Source organism: Pinus tabuliformis, chromosome 5_2 (assembly GCF_031772625.1).
Source record: "Pinus tabuliformis cultivar Carrire ecotype Pingquan chromosome 5_2, CPIR1, whole genome shotgun sequence".
Classification (NCBI taxonomy): Eukaryota; Viridiplantae; Streptophyta; class Pinopsida; order Pinales; family Pinaceae; genus Pinus; species Pinus tabuliformis.
In genome coordinates this window covers 110,289,107-110,312,413 of record NC_142306.1, presented here as the reverse complement: position 1 = coordinate 110,312,413, position 23,307 = coordinate 110,289,107, and positions in this window count along the sequence as shown.

Below are 23,307 nucleotides of genomic sequence, written 5' to 3'. Positions count from 1 at the left end.
GTTGATAGAAAAATCAAATATCATACATTCTTTTGATATATGTATATATATGTATATATATGTGTATGTATGTGTATATGTATATGTATATATGTATGTGTGTGTGTCTATATATATATATATATATATATATATATATATATATATATATATATATATATATATATATATATATATATATATATATATATGATGTGCAAATGATGCCATTCATTTGATGATTTTGTTTTTTTTAAGCAATGCATGTATTGGAGTTACAAGGTGATGGGTCATGCATTATGGTAGTTTAAATAAATTATGAAATTTGAATTATATATCAAAATTGGATCCTATCTCCCTACCGAGTGATGTAGTCATCCATATGTTACGTTCCTATACCAATAGGAGTCATAATTTTTTAATAGCTGAGATTAAACCTGTAATATGTACATACCTTTGCTTTTTTGCAAATGTTTTCCATATTCAAAAAAAAATAAAAAATGTAAAGAGGATATGTCCTAAAAGAAAAATCAAAGGAAAAAAAGAATAAAAAGGTAAAAAAAGATAATAATAAAAAATAAATAAAAAAAATATGAACCCCAAGAAAAGAGAAGACCATGAAAGTGTGCAAGTCAAAATGCCACTACTATTTAATTTTTGTACAAAATAAATGATTGTGTGCAGTTTGTAACCTATGCCACAATCCATGATAGTCAAAATGTTTAAACTTGGCTATTTCATGTTTTCAATTTCATGCTTATAGATAGAGAATAAAATCTGACCAAACAGTGTAATATTGGCAGATAAGTAGATAGGTAGAGTAAATAAAAGGAGCTCAACTATTTAATCTGAGCCCTTGGATGTAATAAGGTTAGAATTAGTTAGAATAACATTGTAAAAGAAAATAAAAATGTTTTGATAAGGGTTTGCCAGCTTAAGTGCACCCTAAAAAAGAGAAGTAAAAATGGTAGGATGATTAGATGGGTAATTAGTAGAAAAGTTGCAGAATTGTGATGATTGTTAGATAAAAGCATATTTATCACCCTCATCATGAAAGTTCAAAGTATGAATGAGCAATTGGACATGCATCAAGTCTACAAAGGAAATTAATTAACTTCCCTCATTCACTTCACTTTCACTTAACTAATTTCCAAAATAAGTTTCAAGTACCCAAAATCTTAAAGTCAAAGGGGCTCAGAGCATTTCTCTAACTTTTGGAGGGACCAGACCCTCGGCCCAATGACTTATAGATATTAAGTACTAAAAATCCCCTCATAAACATTCACCCCCTCCAATTCATTCATTTTCCCCTAATAAACCCCCTTTTCCAAGTATAAAACCTTGTTGTCCTAGGAAAAGTGACCACCCTCATGAAAAAGACCCCTTTTCTCCAAAAACCCAAAAATACTTTTAGCCTAAGTTATGATGTATGTGTGCTAAAAGAAAACAAAGGCACAAGATTCATTATACTTAGTGCTATTTCGTTTCTACCATTTTCATATTAATTTCTAACATTCATATATATATTAATTCCCAAAGAAAAATGCTTCCCCGTATAGTTATAATAAATCCTTTTTATTAATACCCCATCCCTGAAAGTTTGAAATATAACCTTTATAATACCTGAACCAACAAACGAGTTAATAAATCGATTAGCAATTAATTAATAATCCAACCCTCCGCCAATAAAAATCATCCCCGACGCCCTAACCCCACCTTAATCCATCATTTGATTAAAAACCGCCATGCTAAAACATCATTCGGGCCCCTCCATTAACTACCATACAACTCCTATGCCCGATCACCATGCGATCACCTCCCATTTAATCCGATGGCCATTAACCATTTCAGGCTGGCCCGAAACCCGAACTTTACCCGCCCGAAATGGGTTGTTTTCCCTTGGGCCCTCAATGCGATGTGGCGCCCGATGAGTGGAATCGAGCGGCCTCCCCCAAAAACCACCCAGCACTCATAAGCGGTGTGAACAAACCCGCTTACCACCGCCCGCTAAACGAAAAAACATCACATCCCCCGCTAACTACTAAAAGTATTATTGTTTCCAAAATGCCTGCCAAATCGTTGACTTTGTTAATAAAGCCAAAATACCTCATTATTATTATTTTATCGTGAAAATAATGCTCCAAACCTTCATGCACGTGACTGACGGTGTCCAACTGCCAACCTACGTCCAACCACCAACTTGTAGAAGGCATTGAACTCATAGTCCACCCTCCAGTTCGCGCAGACTTTCTGTGACCATGCACAGTTGCCCATCAACCTGTTCAGAGCCAATTTTCCCCAAATTCCAGGTATTTAACCCAAAATTCACTGGAAACCTTGTCTAAATTTGAACCAGTTGCTTGCATTTCTTGGAATTAATAAGAAATTAAGTGAAAGAACTGCACAACGACCCAAGACTACTCTGTATTGGAACCCAGTTTCCCTAATTGACTGAAAAACCCCATTACCCTCAAGAAACTGTAAGTTTTGTCCCCCATTCTTAAATCCATAAGAACTAAGAATGTCTGCCCCTATTTCCATGGATGTCAGGCCAATTACAACTCCCCATCTGGACTTAGACCATCTCCCTCTGATAGATAAACATTTCCAAATTAAGGACACTATTGTTCGTAAATCCCCTATCAAACTGTACTGCCAATACAGGGACCAATACCTAAACCAAGCTGATAAAATAGGTCTTTGGGAGTCTAATTTACCCAAGTATCAATTCCTTGAGGTGCACATTTTCGTTGAGATTGTTCATTATTGCCATGCAAACTACTTTGCCAATCAAAGAGCAGTGATGTCCCCTAACCAAACCATACTTTTCACCATCATTGCCGAGTCAATCAATGAAATGCTGCAACTACAACCAGGGCAGAACTTAACCCCTACTTCAATTAGAGACCTACTAGACCAATTTCCCAAGCTTACCACTGCCAAGATTGCTAAAATTCTTTAGACCTTCATCAGGGAGGGAAAGACGGTCCCAACAGAACCCCCTCCATATGTGGCTACCATATTTTCCCCATTTGGTGAGGATATAGTAGCAATGATATCTTGTGTTTTAGGCTATACCACTGGTGAGTATATAGATGAAATCATTTTAGCCTTCATGTCCATTTTTACTCCAGGACAGCCCCCTGCTATCATGTATGATTATGCCAAGTACATAGCTGATAGGATGCATGAATAGTTTTTGAGAATGAATAGTGAAAGAGTGTTTAAATATTCTTTAGTTTTGTACCACCTTTTCTTATACTATCAAGCTGACAAGTTCCCATTCACTCTCCAAAAGCTTGACACTAAAGGTCATCCTAGGTCAGTAATTTTTTGGACTCCTTTGATACATAAGCATGATTCCCATATCCATATACAGACTTCATAGATCTTTTTGTATTTCTAGTAGTGACCATGGTGCTAAGAAGTCCTCCTCCAAGAATCAGTTCAGACATCAGGAAGATCTTGTAGTTGTCAAAACAACACAAAGTGGGAGATTGGTACTTGTACCAAAATCACACAGAAATCAGGATCTATGGCTGTGAGTTGGCCCCATACAAACTGCCCATATACCTCCCAATGAGGTTATTTTCTCTCGATTAATACAGGTAGATAATCAACTCAGATGAGGTACATTTTGTTAAATCCAAAAAGAAGGCCCAGCTCAGGATCAAAGATCAACTAGGCCCCTTTGTATGCAATAGCAGAGAATCTGGAAGAGAAGCATAAGAAATCCTTCAGAGACTCAAACTAAAACAAAGCTTCATGTGGAAATATGATCCTTGTGACTTCATCTGCAACAGAAGATAGAAAAACAAGATGGCTCCCTACATTCACCACCGAATCCCTGAGATAGAGAAATATGCAAATCAATTGGAATGGGTGGAGAATACTCTAGTGGACAGAGATAGCATTGAAATTGTTGTTGAAATTGCACGAATTGATCTAGATCAAAGGCTTGATGAAGGTTCTTTCCTACAAATGTCAGGTGAATCTCAAGCACAAGAAGAATCATAGGCACACAATGAACAACATACAGAAGAAGAGTCCCAGGTGCAAGAAAAGTCAGAACAACCAGACATATCAGAGGAACTAACTCAAAAAAACATACCAGAGTACATTATGAGTACTCCCCCAGCTATGCAGACTCCTCTAAATGAGGAGAAAACCCTCAAAAGAAACAGGGAAGAGGCCACTCCTTTAGGCAGAGAAACTTCACAAACATATGTCAAAAGGCAAAGGTTAAATCCTTTCTCTGAGCAGGAATTCACAGAAGAAATAGTTGGAGCCACAAGCACAGAAAGAGAAGGGAGCAGGCATGCTACTCCCTCTGGAGGCACACAAGAACCTTCCACATCACACACTTATATGTTGGAAAGACAACAAAGTGTGGAAGCGTCCTCATTTAGAATGCTAGCAGAAAAACATCAAGATATCAAAGAGAGGTACAAGGAAATATAGGCCAGGAATGAAAAGCTAAAAGCCCAAAGCTATGCACAATACTTAAATATGGCTCCCACCAATCAAACAAGGCTTATGTCAGCCTTTGATGTGAAAGAAGGAAAAATGCAGATGACTTTCATGAAGCCCACCACTCAGTAGCCCAAAACAGCAACAAATTACCAAAAAGTAGATTTCGAAGTATTGGCAAAGGATATCCATCCTATTGACCAGATTGAGCTGCACAAACAAACAGGAGAAATGGTATATTCCACTTTGACAAGCAAAGCCATTGCAGCCCATCAGTTACAGAATTCACTAAATAATATATCAACATAGTTTCAATTAGAGAAGGCCTCCTCACAGGCCAAGGATACTATTAGGACCTCATATTGTCCCTTTTTGACCATATATTTTGCCATGATATCATCCTTTTCAACTTACATTTAAAAGTCTTTGTTAGTGTTTTAACCCAATTATATCAAAGGTATGTAATGATTCTTCTCATCACTATACATTTAATTATTTAGCATATAATCACGACATCTTCATAGTTAATCTTTGAATTATTAAATGTTGAACAGTTAAAGAATGATGTGCAGTCCGCGTTGCTGAAACAGCCTGGAAGACTATTTTTGCAGTTTCTGAAACAGTAAAAACGGCACGTGAATTGTGATGCTAAAACAGTTGAGATTTGCGTTCTAAATTTAACAGCAACAAAGGAACCAGAACTGATCACCGAGGAAGCTGTTACACTGGATGTAATGCCTATAATCTAAAGACAGCATTACTGTAACCGCATTATGTTGACAGGGAATTGATTTCCCTATTTTTGTATAATGGGTTAAAATAATGTAAATCTTTTGTAATAGATGTCTCCTCTTTATAAAGAGAAGACATCTACATTAGAGGGGGATGAACAGACTGTGGAAAAAGGCTTAGCTGAAGGAACAGGACTGGAATTCTTTTTGTAATATGACATATTGATGGATGAATAAAATTTTGTTCTAAACATCTTTTCTTAGTTCTTATTTCCTGGGGGATCTTGCGAGAAGGACAGGGCCCACCTTCATCACAAGATTCACCCATTATATTTCTGCAGTGTGTCAAGTGTGTCTTTTATTCATGCCTTGTTAACAAGTACTGTTTGCTGAATATTGTTTATAATACCTTTGCTGGAACTCTGTTTCTTTCTCAATTGATTATTGTATTATTCACAATAGTTCATGAGTGTTTCGCCGGTGATTAAGTTACAGAGTGAGTTGGCAAGATAGTTAATCAGAGGCAGGTGCTGGAGATTCCCACTCCAGGGATAGGGTCCTAACTCTCTGTTATAGCACAACCATTGTTTTCTTTTGCAAATTGATTCTTTTCCATTATATGATTCTTTGAGTTGAATTAAGCATTATTTGATAGCTATCTGCAATAAAGTGTAATTGTTGTAATGCAGAGTGGAGCTTCAGTTTGTTAATTTAAGGCGTGATTTGTTTGTACTACAACTTTTGTTGCTTTTAAAATTGAGTGCATATAGTACGCAGTTGCCTTTGAAATAACAAGACTTCCTTGGGTTGACAATTAATGTCGCACTTTGTTGTTTAATTCAATAAGCAATTAAAGTGACCAACATTTTGGCGCCATTGCCGGGGAAGGCAATTATAGATTTTAAAAGTACTGATGATTTCCTTGTAGATATGCAGGATGCATGAGAGGACGCAAGAAAACTAATCCTACAGGTGGCAAGGGAAAAGGAAGAGGAGGAAGAAAGACTTTCATCGATGATATTATTTCAAAAGCCGAGACATCCCAGAGGATAAGCTCTCGGAGGCCACAGACTCGACACTCTCTCCAAATGGACTATCAAATAGAGGAAGTAGTGGGACCTGAAAGGATTATAGAAACAGCAAAACATACTGAGGAACCAGTGGAGGAAGTTGAAGGACCAATAGAAGATATTGAAATTGAAGAACCAATAGAAGATATTGAAGTTGAGGAAATTGAGAGTCCAACAGAAAACACTGAAGACCGGGCAAGTGCATCAGGAAAGCAACCAATGGATGGAAACAATGAAGGAATCTTTGGTGGAGGACGTAGAGGTGAAGGAAGAGGTGAGAACTCTCTCTACACATTGGAATTCCCTATTGAGGAACTTCCCAGAGGTACAACTCCTATGAGGAATATTCCACTCTCAGCCCTGCCTAACTTCCATGGTTTATCCTCTGAATACCTTGATGAGTTTCTTTTTGAGTTTGATATATTGTGCAGAAGTTATGATTATGTTAATAATGCTCAAAAGTTAAAGTTGTTTCCAGCAACACTAAAAGGAAATGCACTAAGATGGTTTATGAGCTTGGGAGGTCATGTGATCACAACATGGGATCAGATGAAGGAGAAATTTCTGGCTAAATACCAAGACTATTGCTGGACGAGAGAAAAAAGGGAGGAATTATTCAAGATGGTTCAGAGGGAGGATGAAAATCTGGAGGACTTTGTGGAAAGACTCCAGTATAATCTGCAAAGATTTGAGCACCCTAATGTCAGTAAAGATATTCTTAAAACAATATTATTGAAAGGGGTAAGGGATGATTGTTTAGATATGTTAAATATGCTAGGTAAAGGGGATATATCTAAAGAATCGTATGACGAAATTGTTAACCTCTACAAGAGGTGTTCAAGAGGAGCTGCAAATAAATCAAATAACAAGGATAGTACTTATTCAAGGGTCTAGAAATCAGCCAGTGGAGGAGCAACAAGAGCTGAAATAGGTAATCTACTTGAGGAATTCAAGACTGAAATGTTAAGTTCTTTTGCTTCACAGATTGATACCTTGCAGGTTAAAAAGAAGCAGGCAGAGGCAGAAGTTGCTTTGGCCATCTTCTGTCCTAAATGCAGAGAAAAACACCCAATGAGGGAATGCCCACTGGACAAGGTACCAATCTGTATCATTTGTGAAAAGGACCACGAAACTCAACAATGCCCCTCTTTACCAGGGATAAAGGCAGCAATACAACCAATTGAGGAGGAAGCTGAAGCAGTTTATCTGCTGACACAGAGGAGGCAATGGAAACCACAAGGACAAGGTACAAACTCTAGTATGCCATTTAATCGTTGGAATAATTATCCTTCTTTTAATCAATCAAATTACCCACCCTTCAACCAAATGTAATACCCACCCTTTAATCAAATGAATTTCCCACCCATGCAGCAAACAAACCCTCCCTTTGTAGACCCTGCAATGTGGACTCCCTGGCTTCTACAGCAATCTTATTTTAACCAATGGAACCCAAACTGGAGAGCTCAACAAACCCCATTCACAAACCAATTTCCTCAGTTCCAGCAACAACTTTCTCTCCCGTTAGGCACCCCACCGAATAATCAGACCATGAAGCCTCAGCTGCCTGTACAACCGAACCCTAACCCTAATAATAATAAAGTTGTGCAAGTCATCATTCAGAACCTGCCTACATCTCCTGTGCAATGTAATGATATTCATTTACGATCTGGGAGAGTAGTCGAGCCAATTATAGATGATAATACCTCTTCCAACTCTGATAAAGAAGAGACATAAAAGAGTAAATCATCTAATAAGGATGTTGAAACAGTCAAACCACCCTCTAATAAAACTGCTGAAACAGTCAAGCCATCCTCTAATGGAACTGCTGAAACAGTAGAACCACCATTCCCTGAGCGCTTGGCTCTCACTAAGATGCCTGAGCCGCCTGCTTTTAACCTTTTAGGGGAATTGCAGAATATGTATGTTAAAATTCCAATTTTACAAGCACTCAGAGATGTGCCAATCTATGCCAAAACCGTTAGAGACATTTGCATCAAGAAACCTAGTAGGAAGGCTAAAGATCCCCTTACAGTTCATGTGATGGGAGATCTAGCTGCTTTAATGTCAGGAAAAGTTCCCCCTGTAAAATATGGTGACCCTGGTCACCCCATGGTCACAGTACAAGTTGGAAAAACTATTGTTTCACGAGTTTTGGTAGACCTAGGTGCTGCTATAAATATTATGACCCTTGAAACTGCACAGCTGTTACAATTGAAAAATGTAATTAGAGAGACACCAACTATCCTGGAATTAGCTGATCGTTCCACAATCAAACCAGAGGGGGTTATTGAAGACCTGATCATTTCATTTGAATCCTGGAATTACCCAGCTGACTTTGTTGTGTTACAGACTAAAGCAAAGTTGGGGGGGAATCCTCTGATCTTGGGGAGACCCTAGTTGGCTATAGCAGATGCTTTTATCAGTTGTAGATCAGGTTCAATGACAATTCCTAATGGATGTGAAACTAAGCAGCTTACATTGTACCCTCATGCTACACCTATGATTAACAATGATGATTCTGTATGGTTAGACTATGAGGATAATGATACTCAACTCATTTTGACCATTTGACAAGCCTTAACTCTTAAAGATACCACAGGAGATGAAGTAATTAGTAATTTTATTTCTGAACCTTCCTCAGTTACTTCTGAAGCACATAATCAGTTAACTGCAATTCTGGATCCTGAAACACAACAAAAGCTTAAATCTAAAAATTTACCTCAAACATCAACTGCTATCTCCTCTAAAAGCATAACAGTAGAAATTGAACCTAGCAAAACATTGAACATAAACCCCAATTTATCAGATGCTGAAACACAATAGCTAATGAAGTTGCTCCGTGAGAACAAGGAAGCATTCGCATGGGACTACACAGACATGAAGGGGATCTCTCCTGAATTATGTACTCATCGTATCTATATTAAGGAGGGGGCCCGACCAGTCTGTCAACCCCAACAGCGAATGAATCCCAATTTGAGGGAAATTGTTAAGGAAGAACTTCAAAAGTTGCTTGATGTAGGGTTTATATACCCCATATCTGACAGTGAATGGGTTTCTTCGTTGGTAATAGTACCGAAGAAAAATGGTAAATGGAGAGTGTGTGTAGATTATAGAGCCTTAAATAAAGCTACCCAAAAAGATCATTTCCCCTTGCCATGTATTGATCAAGTGTTGGATAGCTTGTCAGGAAAGAAATTATTTTCCTTTTTAGATGGTTTTAGTGGATATAACCAAATTAGAATTGCACCTCAAGATCAAGAAAAGACCACTTTTACTAGTCCTTGGGGGACTTTTTCTTATAGAGTTCTCCCATTTAGACTATGTAATTCTCCAGCAACGTTTCAAAGAGTAGTGATAGGAATCTTTTCTAATATGCTTAATGATTCTTTGGAGATATTTATGGATTACTTCACTCCCTATGGTGTGACTTTTGAAGTTGTGCTACAAAACCTTGAGAAATTACTTAAACGATGCATACAAGCTAATCTTTCCTTGAGTACCGAAAAATGTCATATGATGGTGAACGAAGGAATTGTTCTAGGACACTTCATTTCATTCCTTGGGATTCAAGTGGATCCATCCAAAGTACAGGTAATTCAGACCCTTCCCATTCCTAAAACACAAACTGATGTAAGAATTTTTTTAGGACGTGCTGGATATTACAGGAGATTTATCAAAAAAAATTCTAAAATAGCTTCTCCTTTGTTTGTGTTACTTGTGAAAAATGTTGAATTTAAGTGGATTGATTCCTGTCAGAAAGCATTTGATGAACTTAAGCATCAGTTGTCTACAAATCCTATTTTGAGGGGACCTGATTGGGCACTTCCCTTTCATATATCCTCTGATGCTTCGGATACTGCAATTGGAGCTGTCTTGGGTCAAGAAGAAAACAATCTTCCTTATGCTATCTACTTCATTAGTAAGAATATGACCCCTGCTGAGCTTAATTACACAGTTACCGAGAAAGAATTTTTAGTAGTTATTTATGCTATTAATAAATTTCGACATTACATTACTGGTTATCCTACTTTTTTTCATACTGACCACTCAGCTATCAAGTATTTAATGAATAAATCTGTTACAAATGCTCGAGTTACCAGGTGGTTATTGTTACTACAAGAATTTGATATTACAATTGTGGATCGACCAGGTAAAGAAAATGTAGTTGCTGATTTCCTTTCTCGGATAAAAACTAATGATAATACTCCAGTAGATGATTCTTTTCCTGATGAATATTTTTTTGCAGTATCTACTCACTCACCATGGTATGCAAACATTGCCAATTATCTCGTTGCAGGGAAGCTACCATCACACCTATCACACCGAGAGAAAAGAAAGACCATTCAACAAAGTGCTAGGTATAGCTGGATAAATGGGTGTCTTTTTCATATAGGACTTGATCAGGAGATCCAAAGGTGCATTAGAGAAGATGAGGTTTATGATATATTTAAGGCTTGTCATGATGGCCCTTGTGGTGGGCATTTTGCTGATAAGAGAACAACACATAAAATTCTCAAGATGGGTTATTATTGGCCCTCACTTTTCAAGGATGAAAAGAAATATGTCAGGGCCTGTGATAGTTGTTAGAGAATGGGCCAACCCAATCATAGAGATGAAATGCCACTGAACCCTCAGGTAATACTTGAACCCTTTGAAAGATGGGCTCTAGATTTTGTAGGGCCCATCAATCCTCCATCCAACCAAAGAGTTTATATATTGCTTTGTACAGATTATATGACTAAATGGGTGGAAGCTAAGGCACTCATTAAAGCTAATGAGGAATTTGTTTTAACCTTTTTATTTGAAGAAATCTTCATTAGATTTGGGGTGCCTAGAGAACTAGTCACAGATGGAGGACCTCCTTTCAGTTCACATGGTTTTAAAGCCATGCTTCAAAAATATCATATCAATCATAAAATGACTACACCTTACCACCCCCAAGCTAATGGTCAGGTGGAAAGTACAAATAAAGTCATAGAAGCTATTTTAACAAAAACTGTGAAGGAGAATAGGAAAGATTGGTCTCAAAGACTGCCTGAGGCATTATGGGCTTACATAACTACTTGGAGGAACACTACAGGTTTTTCACCCTATGAATTGGTTTATGGTAAAAGTGTTATTTTTCCCGTGGAATTTGAAATTAAAACCTTAAGAACTGCTTTAGCTGTTAACCTTGATTTGACTGATGCACAGACAGCTAGGTTGCAATAGCTGTAGGAATTGGATGAAAAAAGGTTGGATGCCATCCATCAAACAACTATGATTCAGCAGCAAAGAACCAGGTGGCATGACAAAACTATTAAGCATAAGCAGTTCCAAAAAGGTAATTGGGCTTTACTATATGATTCCAGGTTTGAAAATTTTCAAGGAAAACTACGAACAAGGTGGCTGGGACCTTACGAGATAGATATTGTTTTTCCCAATGGAACAGTAAGGCTCCTAACAATTGATGGCTCTAGAACTCCATTGTTAGTAAATGGGTATTGGCTTCGTCTGTACCAGCAACCAATTTCTAAGGAGGATTTTAAGGCCACTTGCATGGCAGATTCACATTATATCTTTTTGGGGGAGCCTCTTGCCCCTCATTGCACTTAATCTCTGCATTATATATTCTTGTATTATTATTAGATTAGATTACTTAACTAATAATCCCTGTCAAGGGCTGCCATATTACAATTTATTTTGCAGGTCTTAGATTCAGAGGCTGGTTGAAGGAATAATTGCATTACAAGCAGGATCAAGTTTCAGTTTGGGAAACATTGCCATTCCACTTCAATTCATGATCCATCCCCTCATACTACCCTTCAGCAACATTTTCCTATTCTTCTTTAACAGCAGCATCTCTTTTTCCCGTTTTTGAAACACCAGTTTCGACCGTTGCTGAAACACTAATCTTTGCCCATATTCCCCGTTGCTGAAACACCAATCTTTGCCCATTTTCCCCGTTGCTGAAACACCAACTTTTCCCCATTCTCTCCATTGCTGATACACTGATGTCTCCATTGCCGAAACACCAACTTTTCCATCTTTCCGAAAAAGTGTCAATTTTCCCTTTTTTCCGTAATTGAGGCATCAACTTCTCTCAAAAACGACCAATACATATCACTTTCCATTGAGAGAACCAGCCATTCATCCTGATAATTGTGTTCCTTCACCATTACCACCTGTGAATAGAGAAAGCCTTTTATATAAATACCCTCATATCTTATAACCCTTCCCCATAACCATTGGTGATCTATTAAATGACGAGATTATACTTTCCGCACAGCAATCGAAGGTAAAACGTGAGGTATGCGTGTTTATGTGTAAATATTAAACTATAGTTAATGAGAAGATTCTAATATGATTTCCGAAATCTCCGTACATTCCGTAGTTGGGGGGAATATCAAAATTTTGCAATCATTACCAGATATGCCACTCACTGTCGTTTTTTATCACGACCGAGTCTCGTCACCCCATCTCTGTCTTATTATGTCATAACCTCATTTGCAATATCTTACTCTATCTCGACTACGGTAACTTGGCTCTGTATTGTGCATTTTACCGAACCAGTAACTATGGGAGGTAACGTTGTTTGAAATGAACCTCGTTCAATGGCTCTATTGGAACTACACCCAAAAGCATATCAAATTTTTCTGCAAGCGGGCTGGGTGGATTACTTCCGGAGGCTCTAGAAATTTGATTCTCAGCAAGTCCTGGAATTCGCACGTAATTTAAAGGAAGGTTATTCTATTGTTCGGGGAGTGAAAATTCCAGTAACAGAGGAGGGTATAGCGCAGGTTTCAGGATTACCAGCCAATGGCATCCGTTGGTTCAGCCGTAAACACATAATTCTGAACGCATAGCAAGATTTTCTTCTACCTGGGGAGCGGGTTGAACCTAAAGGTAGGGGTGTTGCACTGCATTCATTACCACCTCCATGGCCAAAGGTTGCAAATTTTGTCAAGCACTACCTCACCTACGAAGGACGTTACCAGGTAGTGTAACAGCATGACTTTGTGTTGTTGAATCATTTAAGACATGGTCGTTTATTAACTATGCCATACTATCTGCTTGGGTGTCTAAAGAATATGTCACATTATTCCAAGGATGCAAAGTACCCACTCCTCTCCCTTACTCACCATTGCCTGGTTCAACTTTTAATCCTGAGGAGCTTTTCTCTACAAAATCCTCCTCCCCTTAACAACCCACCCCAGGAAGCTGCTAAAATCCCTCAACTAGCAGCTGAAAACCCCCAGGAAGCTGCTGAAGTTACTCAACCAGCAGCTGAAAACCGTCAAGAAACTGCTGAAATTTCTCAAGCAGCAGCTGAAACTCCCCAAGTGAATGCTGAAAATCCCCAGCCATCTGTGACAGTTAGTCTAATTGACCCAGCCATTGCATCAACCCCATCCCATAATTTATCTGGATCATCCATTCCCACTGTCCATATCCCCAGCGATGATTCAGACGACGACATTCCCCTGGCTAAGCTAGGAAAAGGAAAAGGAAAGAAACGGTTGTTCCTTCATCAAAAAGACGAACAAGGGCCTCAATTAAACAAGCTGTTACCTCTGATGTTCCTCCTACCCCAGAGAAGGCCATCCATAAAATAAAAACCATTGTTTTTCTTGCCTCCTTACCTCAAAGATGAAGGAAGACATCTTCTGCAGTAGCAACGGAGACCCCCACCCCAAATTCTCCACCCATTATCCTAAAACCCCATACCCCACCAAACCCCGAATCCTTACCTTCCTCACCCTCGGGTACCAAAATGCAAAATGTCCAGGATTTTGTGACATCATTCCTTTCAGAAGACGCAGCTGCTCCACAAGAACCAGCTGCTAATTTATCAAAAGTAGACACCCAAGACGATGTATAGCATGTAGCTGTTACACAAGAACCAGCTACCGACTCAACAGGTGTTACACAAGAACCACCTGCCGAGGAACAAAAGATAGATGACCTAGAGGTAGCTGCCCCACAAGAACCAGCTACTAACTCAACACCTGCTGAGGAGCAAAAGATAGATGACCTAGAGGTAGCTGCCCCACAAGAACCAGCTACTGACTCAACAGGTGTTACACAAGAACCACCTGCCGAGGAACAAAAGATAGATGACCTAGAGGTAGCTGCCCCATAAGAACCAGATACTTACTCAACAGGTGCTGAGGAGCAAAACTTAGATGACCTAGAGGTAGTTGTCCCACAAGAACCAGCTACTAGTCCAGCAGGTGCTACACAAGAACCACCTTCTGATAAACAGGAAATGGATAATCAACATGTAGCTAAATCAGCTACTGGCTCAGCAAGTGTCACACAAGAACCACCTACTGATGAACATGACCAGGAAACAGAGCAAGACTTGGCTGCTACTGATACAAAAGAGCCACCTGCTGATGAGCAAAGTGTAGATAACCAGGGCACTGCACAAACTATAGTTGTTATAGAAGAACTAGCCACTCAGTTGGCTGATATGCAAAATCCGCATGATCAGGAGGATATAGCTGATGACCCAGTAGTTGTCACACAAGAACCACCTGCTGTAGATACAAATAATGAAACTGCCACCAAACAACCATCCTCCCATCCACTTGAACCAGCTACAGAGACTGCAATTGCTACAAAAGGCCCTGTCACGTTAGCCTCACTTCAACAAGAAAATGAATTTTTGAAAGCCGAGATTTAGGTTTATAAGTAGGAGTTAATGATGGCAAGGAAAGCTTATGAAAAAGAACTTAATTTGTATACTTTAGCTCAGGTAGCATCTGCAGCAGAGAAAAGTGCAGATAAGGATCGATACGATGAATACATGTGCAGCCAATGTGGTGACCTCTATTCTCGAGCTGGTTATAGGGTAATTGAAGTCCCATTTCCTGGACCCACTCCTGCATTTACTCCTGTTGTAGTTAAAAAGGAATGCCCTACTGTTACACAAGAACCAGCAGGGCCTTCAAAGATTTCTGAAGAAGAAGAGAAACCGCAAGTACCCCGGCCTACCCTAGTTGTTAAAGCTGAAAATCCTACACCAAAGTATGCAAAGACAGTGTTTACCGAGACTGAATCTCCATGTGCAGAGATTGTATTCACTCAAACCTTAAACATTCAAGAACTCAGGGATATATGGAAAAAAGAGTATGCCCTGTCGCAAGAAAAGGCATTGCAGGAACATAAATCATTATGGCAGAATCATGTATATAGAAATTGGGAAGTCCTGGAACAGTTCCATGCACAGCAAAAGGAAAATAAGGAGTTGAAAACCAGACTATCTCTTATCTTTGAGTTAGTTCAAAAACTTCTAGCCACCAGGAAACCATCCTTTAACTATTCTGTGTTTCTAGCAGAATGCCTAGCATTCCTTCAGGTAAAAGCAGTCAGAGATGGACGACCTCATGAGGTGTCTACACCCCAGCAGTTTATTGAAACCTTTGCAGCAGCGTCAGTCAATGAACAAAATCTCTTATGTGAACTCTATCTCCATAATGAAGCCATGCCGGAGGATAGAAAGCTTAATTTGATTCCTGTGGCTGGTGACATTCAGATTAGAGCCTTGGTCTCTTTTATGGCCAATCAGCTCACGTGGCAAAACGCTTTTCTTTCAGCAAAACATAACGAAGAAAATCACCTTATGTGGATCCGAGCTGAACCACAGAATGTTGTTGTTTTCATTGCTGAACATCATCGGGTTATAAGAGAACTAGGAATGACTGAGCATATCAGAGAATTACAAGCAGCAGTGTTAGAGGAATGTCAACAGTATGTCAAAAAGAAAGGACCTCTTACCATATAGGAAAACAATTTGTTCTGGGAACATTGCCCTAAGGAGAGAAGGGAATACCATCCCTTTAACCCTCTTAATCTTCATGCAGAAATTTCACGAGTGCCTAATTATGTTAAATTTGTTTAGCAGTGTGGCGAAAAATGGCTGGGTTATCATTTTCATTTCCTGCTTCTCTGGTTTCCAGTACAACAATATAAGGCCTACTTCAAGGTGTCCAAAAAGGATGAGCTTGCAGCATGGCAGAGATTACAGAGTGTCCAGGGCTTCATAGATTCCACTGATAGCACCTTCTATACTTACTGTATAAGCAATTTTCACTGTACATCCCAGTACTTCAATTCAGACTTAATGTAAATGTTGCATGGGGACATGCAACTGCTTCAGTTGTGGGGGATGTTAGGACCACATATTGTCCCATTTTGACCGTATATTTTGCCATGATATCATCCTTTTCAACTTACATTTAAAAGTCTTTGTTAGTGTCTTAACCCAATTATCTCAAAGGTATGTAATGATTCTTCTCATCACTATACATTTAATATTTATCATATAATCACAACATCTTCATAGTTAATCTTTGAATTATTAAGTGCTGAACAGTTAAAGAATGATGTGCAGTCCACGTTGCTGAAACAGTAAAAATGGCACACGAATCGTGATGCTAAAACAGTTGAGATTTGCGTTCTAAATTTGACAGCAACAAAGGAACTAGAATTGATCACCGAGGAAGCTGTTACACTGGATGTAACGCCTATAATCTAAAGACAACATTACTGTGACCGCATTTTGTTGACAGGGAGTTGATTTCCCTATTTTTGTATAATGGGTTAAAATAATGTAAATCTTTTGTAATAAATGTCTCCTCTTTATAAAGAGGAGACATCTACATTAGAGGGGGATGAACAGACTGTGGAAAAAGGCTTAGCTGAAGGAACAGGACTAGAATTCTTTTTGTAATATGACATATTGATGGATGAATAAAATTTTGTTCTGAACATCTTTTCCTAGTTCTTGTTTCCTGGGAGATCTTGTGAGAAGGACAGGGCCCAACTTCATCACAAGATTCACCCATTATATTTCTGCAGTGTGTCAAATGTGTCTTTTATTCATGCCTTGTTAACAAGTATTGTTTGTTGAATATTGTTTATAATACCTTTGTTGAAACTCTGTTTCTTTCTCAATTGATTATTGTATTATTCACAGTAGTTCATGAGTGTTTCACCGGTGATTAAGTTATAGAGTGAGTTGGCATGCTATTTAATCAGAGGCAAGTGCTGGAGATTCCCGCTCCGGGATAGGGTCCTGACTCTCTGTTACAACATAGCCATTGTTTTCTTTTGCAGATTGATTCTTTTCCATTATATGATTCTTTGAGTGGAATTAAGAATTCTTTGATAGCTATCTGCAATAGAGTGTAAATGCTGTAATGCAGGGTGGAGCTTCAATTTGTTAATTTAAGGCGTGATTTGTTTGTACTACAACTTTTGTTGCTTTTAAAATTGAGTGCATATAGTACGCAGTTTCCTTTGAAATAACAAGACTTCCTGGGTTGACAATTAATGTCGCACTTTGTTGTTTAATTCAATAAGCAATTAAAGTGACCAACAGATACAAGAATCAAGTCCTTGTAGGACTTTATCATAGAGTTGGGACATGATCCCAAAGATGTTAAGGCTGCAGAAAGGTTAATAAAAAAGAATAATGATGACATAGCTGCTTTGAAGAAGCAACTTAAAATTCCACCATTACATCATCCACAAACAATAGAAGTCCTAGAAACATAAAAAGGACAAGAAGAGCTTATGGACTTGGTCCTAAAGCTAAATGAACAATTGAAAGAAATAGAGAAAGAATTGGGCACATTGATTCAGTCCAAACAGAGTGAAATGTCCACTACTTCCACAGCTTCCATTCCCACAGTAACAACTGCAGTTCCATCAACATTGGCAGGCTCTTTAGCACCAACAACTCCACTTGCTACAGCACTGCCAATCACAATTGAGTCCACAACTGTAGGTACCTCAATATAAAAGATAGTAGAATTAGTGAAAGCCATGGAGGAAATGCCCATCTAGGAAATAGAGCTTAAGAGACTTAGGGAGAAAGTGGCAAGCCTAGAAACTGACTGCAAGCTTGCCCAAATACAACAGAAAGAAGAAGCACAGAAAGCCCTAAGGATGGGTGAGAAGATAAAGGTCCTTGAAAAAGATTTAACTTTGCAAAAGCCACTAGGACAAACTAAGGAGATGCTCTGGGCCAATATCATTGACTCTGTCAATGATATTTGGCCATCAATTCAAGTAATATTCAAGCAAACAAAATTGGTGAAAGTGGCCACCGAAGCAATACAAAAGGTAAAGGAAGACCTAGGAGACCAGCCTAAGGATGCTAATCGACTCATCAAATTCTTGAACAGCAAGAACAGGCATGAACTAAATGAGCTTGGTGTGGAGGACAGAACTGAAGCCATCATTAAAATCAAAAAGGTTCTTTCTAAAAGAAACCTTATGCTTAACCTAGAGGAAAAATGCCATGACATGCAAGTTGGCATTGACAGATTCATGACAAAATTTCAAATTTTGAAGGAGAAAGGCCTTCCAAGTCCCATGGTCCTCCATTACAAACTTATGACCCAATTGGACTATGTTGACAAGCTAAAGAAATTATCTAAGGAACAGGCAAGCACTTCAAGAGTCAAAGCATTGCCAACGAGGAAAGTATTATATGATACTTTAGAAAATCTATTCTTCCTAGAGCATGAGGTGAAACATCTATTTGTCATCAAACCAAAATTTTCTAAATACACTGAGGCAGACGAGATATATATAAGGATGCACAAGGTAATGTTACCTGAAGATGAATGGTGGAAAAAAATGATAGATTTACTATAAGTTACCACAGTAAATCTAAAGGCAAATGAAACAAGTAAACAGGGTCAAATAGTAACAGGTTAAAGAGTATCAGTCAAAGGTTAAAGACAGATATGATTCCAAGGTACACATATCAGCCAGCTTAAAAGGGCTCAAGTTCAACTGCAACAACCAGCACTAGCACAATAAGAGGGACATCGTGATCCAGTTTTCCATCTGTCTCTATCTTCATGCTTGAAGATATTTTGATTTCCTAGATTAATTCTCAAACTGTTATGAGATATTTTGTAATATTTTTTGTATAAATACTCCACATTTCGAAGTATTTAATGTGGATTCAAACACATTTCTGTAGACATCTTCTTATCAAGTTAAAGTGTTATTTATCAAGACTAGATTGGCTTGTTGGATCATGGAATAAAGCTCAGACATTTCACAAGATTCTTGTGTAAAGAGGAAATCAAATAAGTATTTTCTCTCATGTTTATTAATAATCATATGTGTTTCTATAAAATCTGAATGGTAAACTAGGAATGATATTTTAGAACTTGCTTTAATGCACTCTGTCTTAACTATTTACCTTCTTAATGTTTTCTGCTAAACTATCTTAGTTAGGGAATTCTTAAATGCTCCCTTACTTCTGTAGTTTCCCCCTCGGTCTATAGTAAAGGATTCTTAGTTGCCCTTTTCTCATGATCACCTCCTGCTCTTCATCTTGATCCTGGTCTAAGGATTCTTCATTGCCCTTTCACCCTGGTTAGGACTATCTCATCCATTGAACTTGAAGATTTGCCTTTTGCTTTGCTAGCCTGCCCTATGAACACTCCCTTTAGTGATCTGGTCTAGTTAAGCCATCCTTTGATTGAATCCATAGCCCAATGGCTTGAAGGCCTTGCTCCATCCATCTGTTCCTAGAATTCCACCACCCAACCAAATTCAAAACCTTATGAACACTAAGAACTAGCCTAAAATCCCACCCAAAACAAAGTTAAATTATAAAGAGAGAGCCCTCTCTGGACTTAGGTTGGCTAGAACCTGAGTCTAAAAGATTAGGTTTGTGGTTACCTCAGATTATTCCTTCTTTTGATAACTTCTAGGGAAGACTTATGAGTGATAACACCATCTACATTCTAAAATTTGCTATTCTTTTTATTTTTATTTTCCTTCTTTGAAAATTAGTTGTCATGGGATAATTATTTGGAAAAAAATGAGTGGATAGAGTTGAGTATGAAATTAGAAAAAAAGAAGAAAGACTTTTTGTAAATAATTATGGCAACTCTTAACCCATATATTTCAGCTTGAAAAAGGAGAAGAGGTTGAACAATGGTATGATTTAGTGTTCTTTCTTTAGTTTTGAGAAGATTATTTTGATTTAAACATCTTGAGTCTAACAGATCTAGTGAAATAGGTGTTCTTTTAAAAACTAGCAATGAGCCAGTTTATTAGGTTCTTTTCTTGCTATTGAAGGTATTGTTTTATAATTTTGGTCATTGATGAGTGTTTAGTGTTGTTTCTTCCTCATCATGATTGAACATTGATACCTTTGTAGTAGCCACACCAATGTCCATAAAGTTTCTGTTCGAACTGGTTGCAGTGAGGCCTCAACTTTGTTTTGGTTCTTTATTGCTTGAATTTGACTCCTGTAGTCATTAAACATTGTCACTTATAAAGAGATGTTTGTCACATATTTTGATATCTATTGATATTGATTCATGATGTCTGAAGAATTCTTTTGAATTAACTCAATGAATAACTTGCATCTGTTTTAACTATCTTATGCTTTACTTTTATTTTCTTCTTATGTATTTTGTCAATATTTTTGTCTCTTATTTTAAATATTATTTCTCTTTTAATTATTAGTTTGTACCTTTTGTAATAAATTGTATATTTCATATTATATCTATTTAATTACGTTTTTTAATATAATTGTAAAGAAATCTTAAGTAATGGTGCTTATTATCACCATTCATTTCAATTTTTGAAATATATTTATTGTTAAGTTTTTTTTATTATATAAGTGGTTATTCCCAAGGCTATAAAATCTCAAGTTATGTTCCCATCTTTCTTGGTCTATCCCACTAAGAATTTGAAAAATGTTGGGGCTAGATTAGGTTAGTTTTATCCAACAGTAGTTCCATCCCAATTCTTTTATCTATATCTCATGTTTATGAACATTTTATTGAAACTATGATGGATTAATTTTTCATTTATGTACTTGTATACTTTGATTTTGTTTTTATTCTCTTTGGTTTCTTGCTTGTGTTGTAGGTTTGTACTTCTAGAGTGAAAATGAGGGTTTATGCCTTAGGGATCAACATCAAACACACAACCCACATTTAATTCCTAATCCATTTTTTTGTTACTTTCATGCAAGTTGTATGATCTATTGAGTGTTCTTTATCAAAAAATTTATTTCAACTTTGTTGGTTATCAACCCTAGGCTCAAGGATTTCATCCCCCAACACTGATTAAACCAACCATGCTTCATGATCTACACATGTACTTAAAGAATCCAAGTACACATCCCCTCCTTCACCTAAGGATATTTTTTCTTTTGTAGAAGGATCATCTTCAAAACCCTTCCATTTCTCACGAACTTTAGATTTGCAATCTTTCTTGTAATAGCCTTCTTTTCACATCTCCATCATACCTTTATGAACTTTCCTAAATATTTACTAGATATTCCTCTAGATTTAGATTTCCCACTCGAGGACTTATTTTTATTTCTATTATGGAAGTGTCCTCTTGTAAACAAGACATATCCATTTTTCTTTCCATGTTTTTTTCTGCATCTCGTTTGCTAAAAAGGATGATAGTATTTCATCAAAATTTAAAGTAGTAACATTACTGCATAGGAAACAACTAGACTATCCCATGAGTCAGGTAGAGAACATAGCAAATTCATGCACTTATCTTCATATGAAACATTAATATCAATAGATAATAACTAGCTTACCACAATGTATACAATATATTTTTTGGCATTATGATACATGTGTTGTACTTGATGGCAACCCACTTGTATCAGAACAACTCACTTGTATATTATAACTATATGAATCTACGTAACTAGATGAATCTACAGGAGAAATATCAGATGTGACAGAATGCATGGCAGTTGTGTTTACAGATGTGATAAAATGCAGGGCAATTCAAAGGAATCGGTTCAGAAGTAATGTACAATGGAAAATCATATTATAACAGGTCTCTTCAGAGGGAAAAAAGTAATGGTACAAAAGCATAGGATGAAGGAACAAAGGACTACAGATCAAAATCAAGAAGTTGAAGAAAAAGGACATTTTCAGGTATGTTAAATTGTATACGTGGGTTCACTATACAAAAAGAGCATATACATATGCACGCACTTTCATAGAAGAAAAAGCACGTATGGGAAGAAAAATTAAGGAAATTAAGGTGAAAGAATACCAAGGGTCAATACCATGGTATTAGCCCATAATATTGAGCAGAGTAATGACTATTTGATCCCGTCCAAGATTACCACAAATCCTAAGTGTGGTTTTGGTCCAAGGTATCAGTTCGAGGTTTCGGTCCGAGGTTTTTGGTACAAGGTATTGGTCTGAGGTTTTTGGTCCAAGTTATCGGTCCGAGGTTTTGGTCCAAGGTATTGGTCCAAGGTTTTGGTCCGAGGTTTTGGTCCAAGGTATTTGGTCTGAGGTATTGGTCCTAAGTGGTTTTGGTCCAAGGTATTGAGAAGGGCCAAACTATACAAGGAGGAGGAGATTAAAGGGCTAAGGGCACAAGTAATGAATATCTTATGAAGTGTTAGCTCAAAAGAAAATATGCATGTTATGGGTTTCTGATTCTTTGCTTGATCTAAACTAAGTATGCACCTGAATGTTTGATGATGGATGAGATATAATGATGGATCAGGATCATAATGACTTATCATTATGAGATATGAAAATGGATAGGCTAGATCTGATTACTATCGCACATTTTATCCTTTATAAGTGACGATGTACGTATGTCTGAAGTCTAGAATTGCAGCGAAGTTATAAGTAAGTATTTGCAGATCTATACGCTGGTTCCCTTTAATGAAGTTGTGTGTACATGCTAGTTCAACTATTCCAAGTAGCGTATGAAAAAGAAAAGCTTGATGTTCAGGCATGATTGATCTATCAGAGCAGTGCTACAGTGTCTGTTGTTTGTCAATGATGTTTTCTCAGATCTGAAAGTAGAACTGAATGAATAAGGAAATTGAGTCTGAATGATTGATTGATTGAGAAAGAAGGATGATCCTTGTTTCTATCTATTTAGAACTCCATAATATGACAGTAGATCTTCAGAATTTCACTGATTGGTACAATTTTTGGTTTAGAGGTTTTATGATTCAGCGTCTTTAGAACTATACATAGGTTGGGCAAATGGAAGCAGCGTATACACACAGGTTTACTTCATTGAAGGAG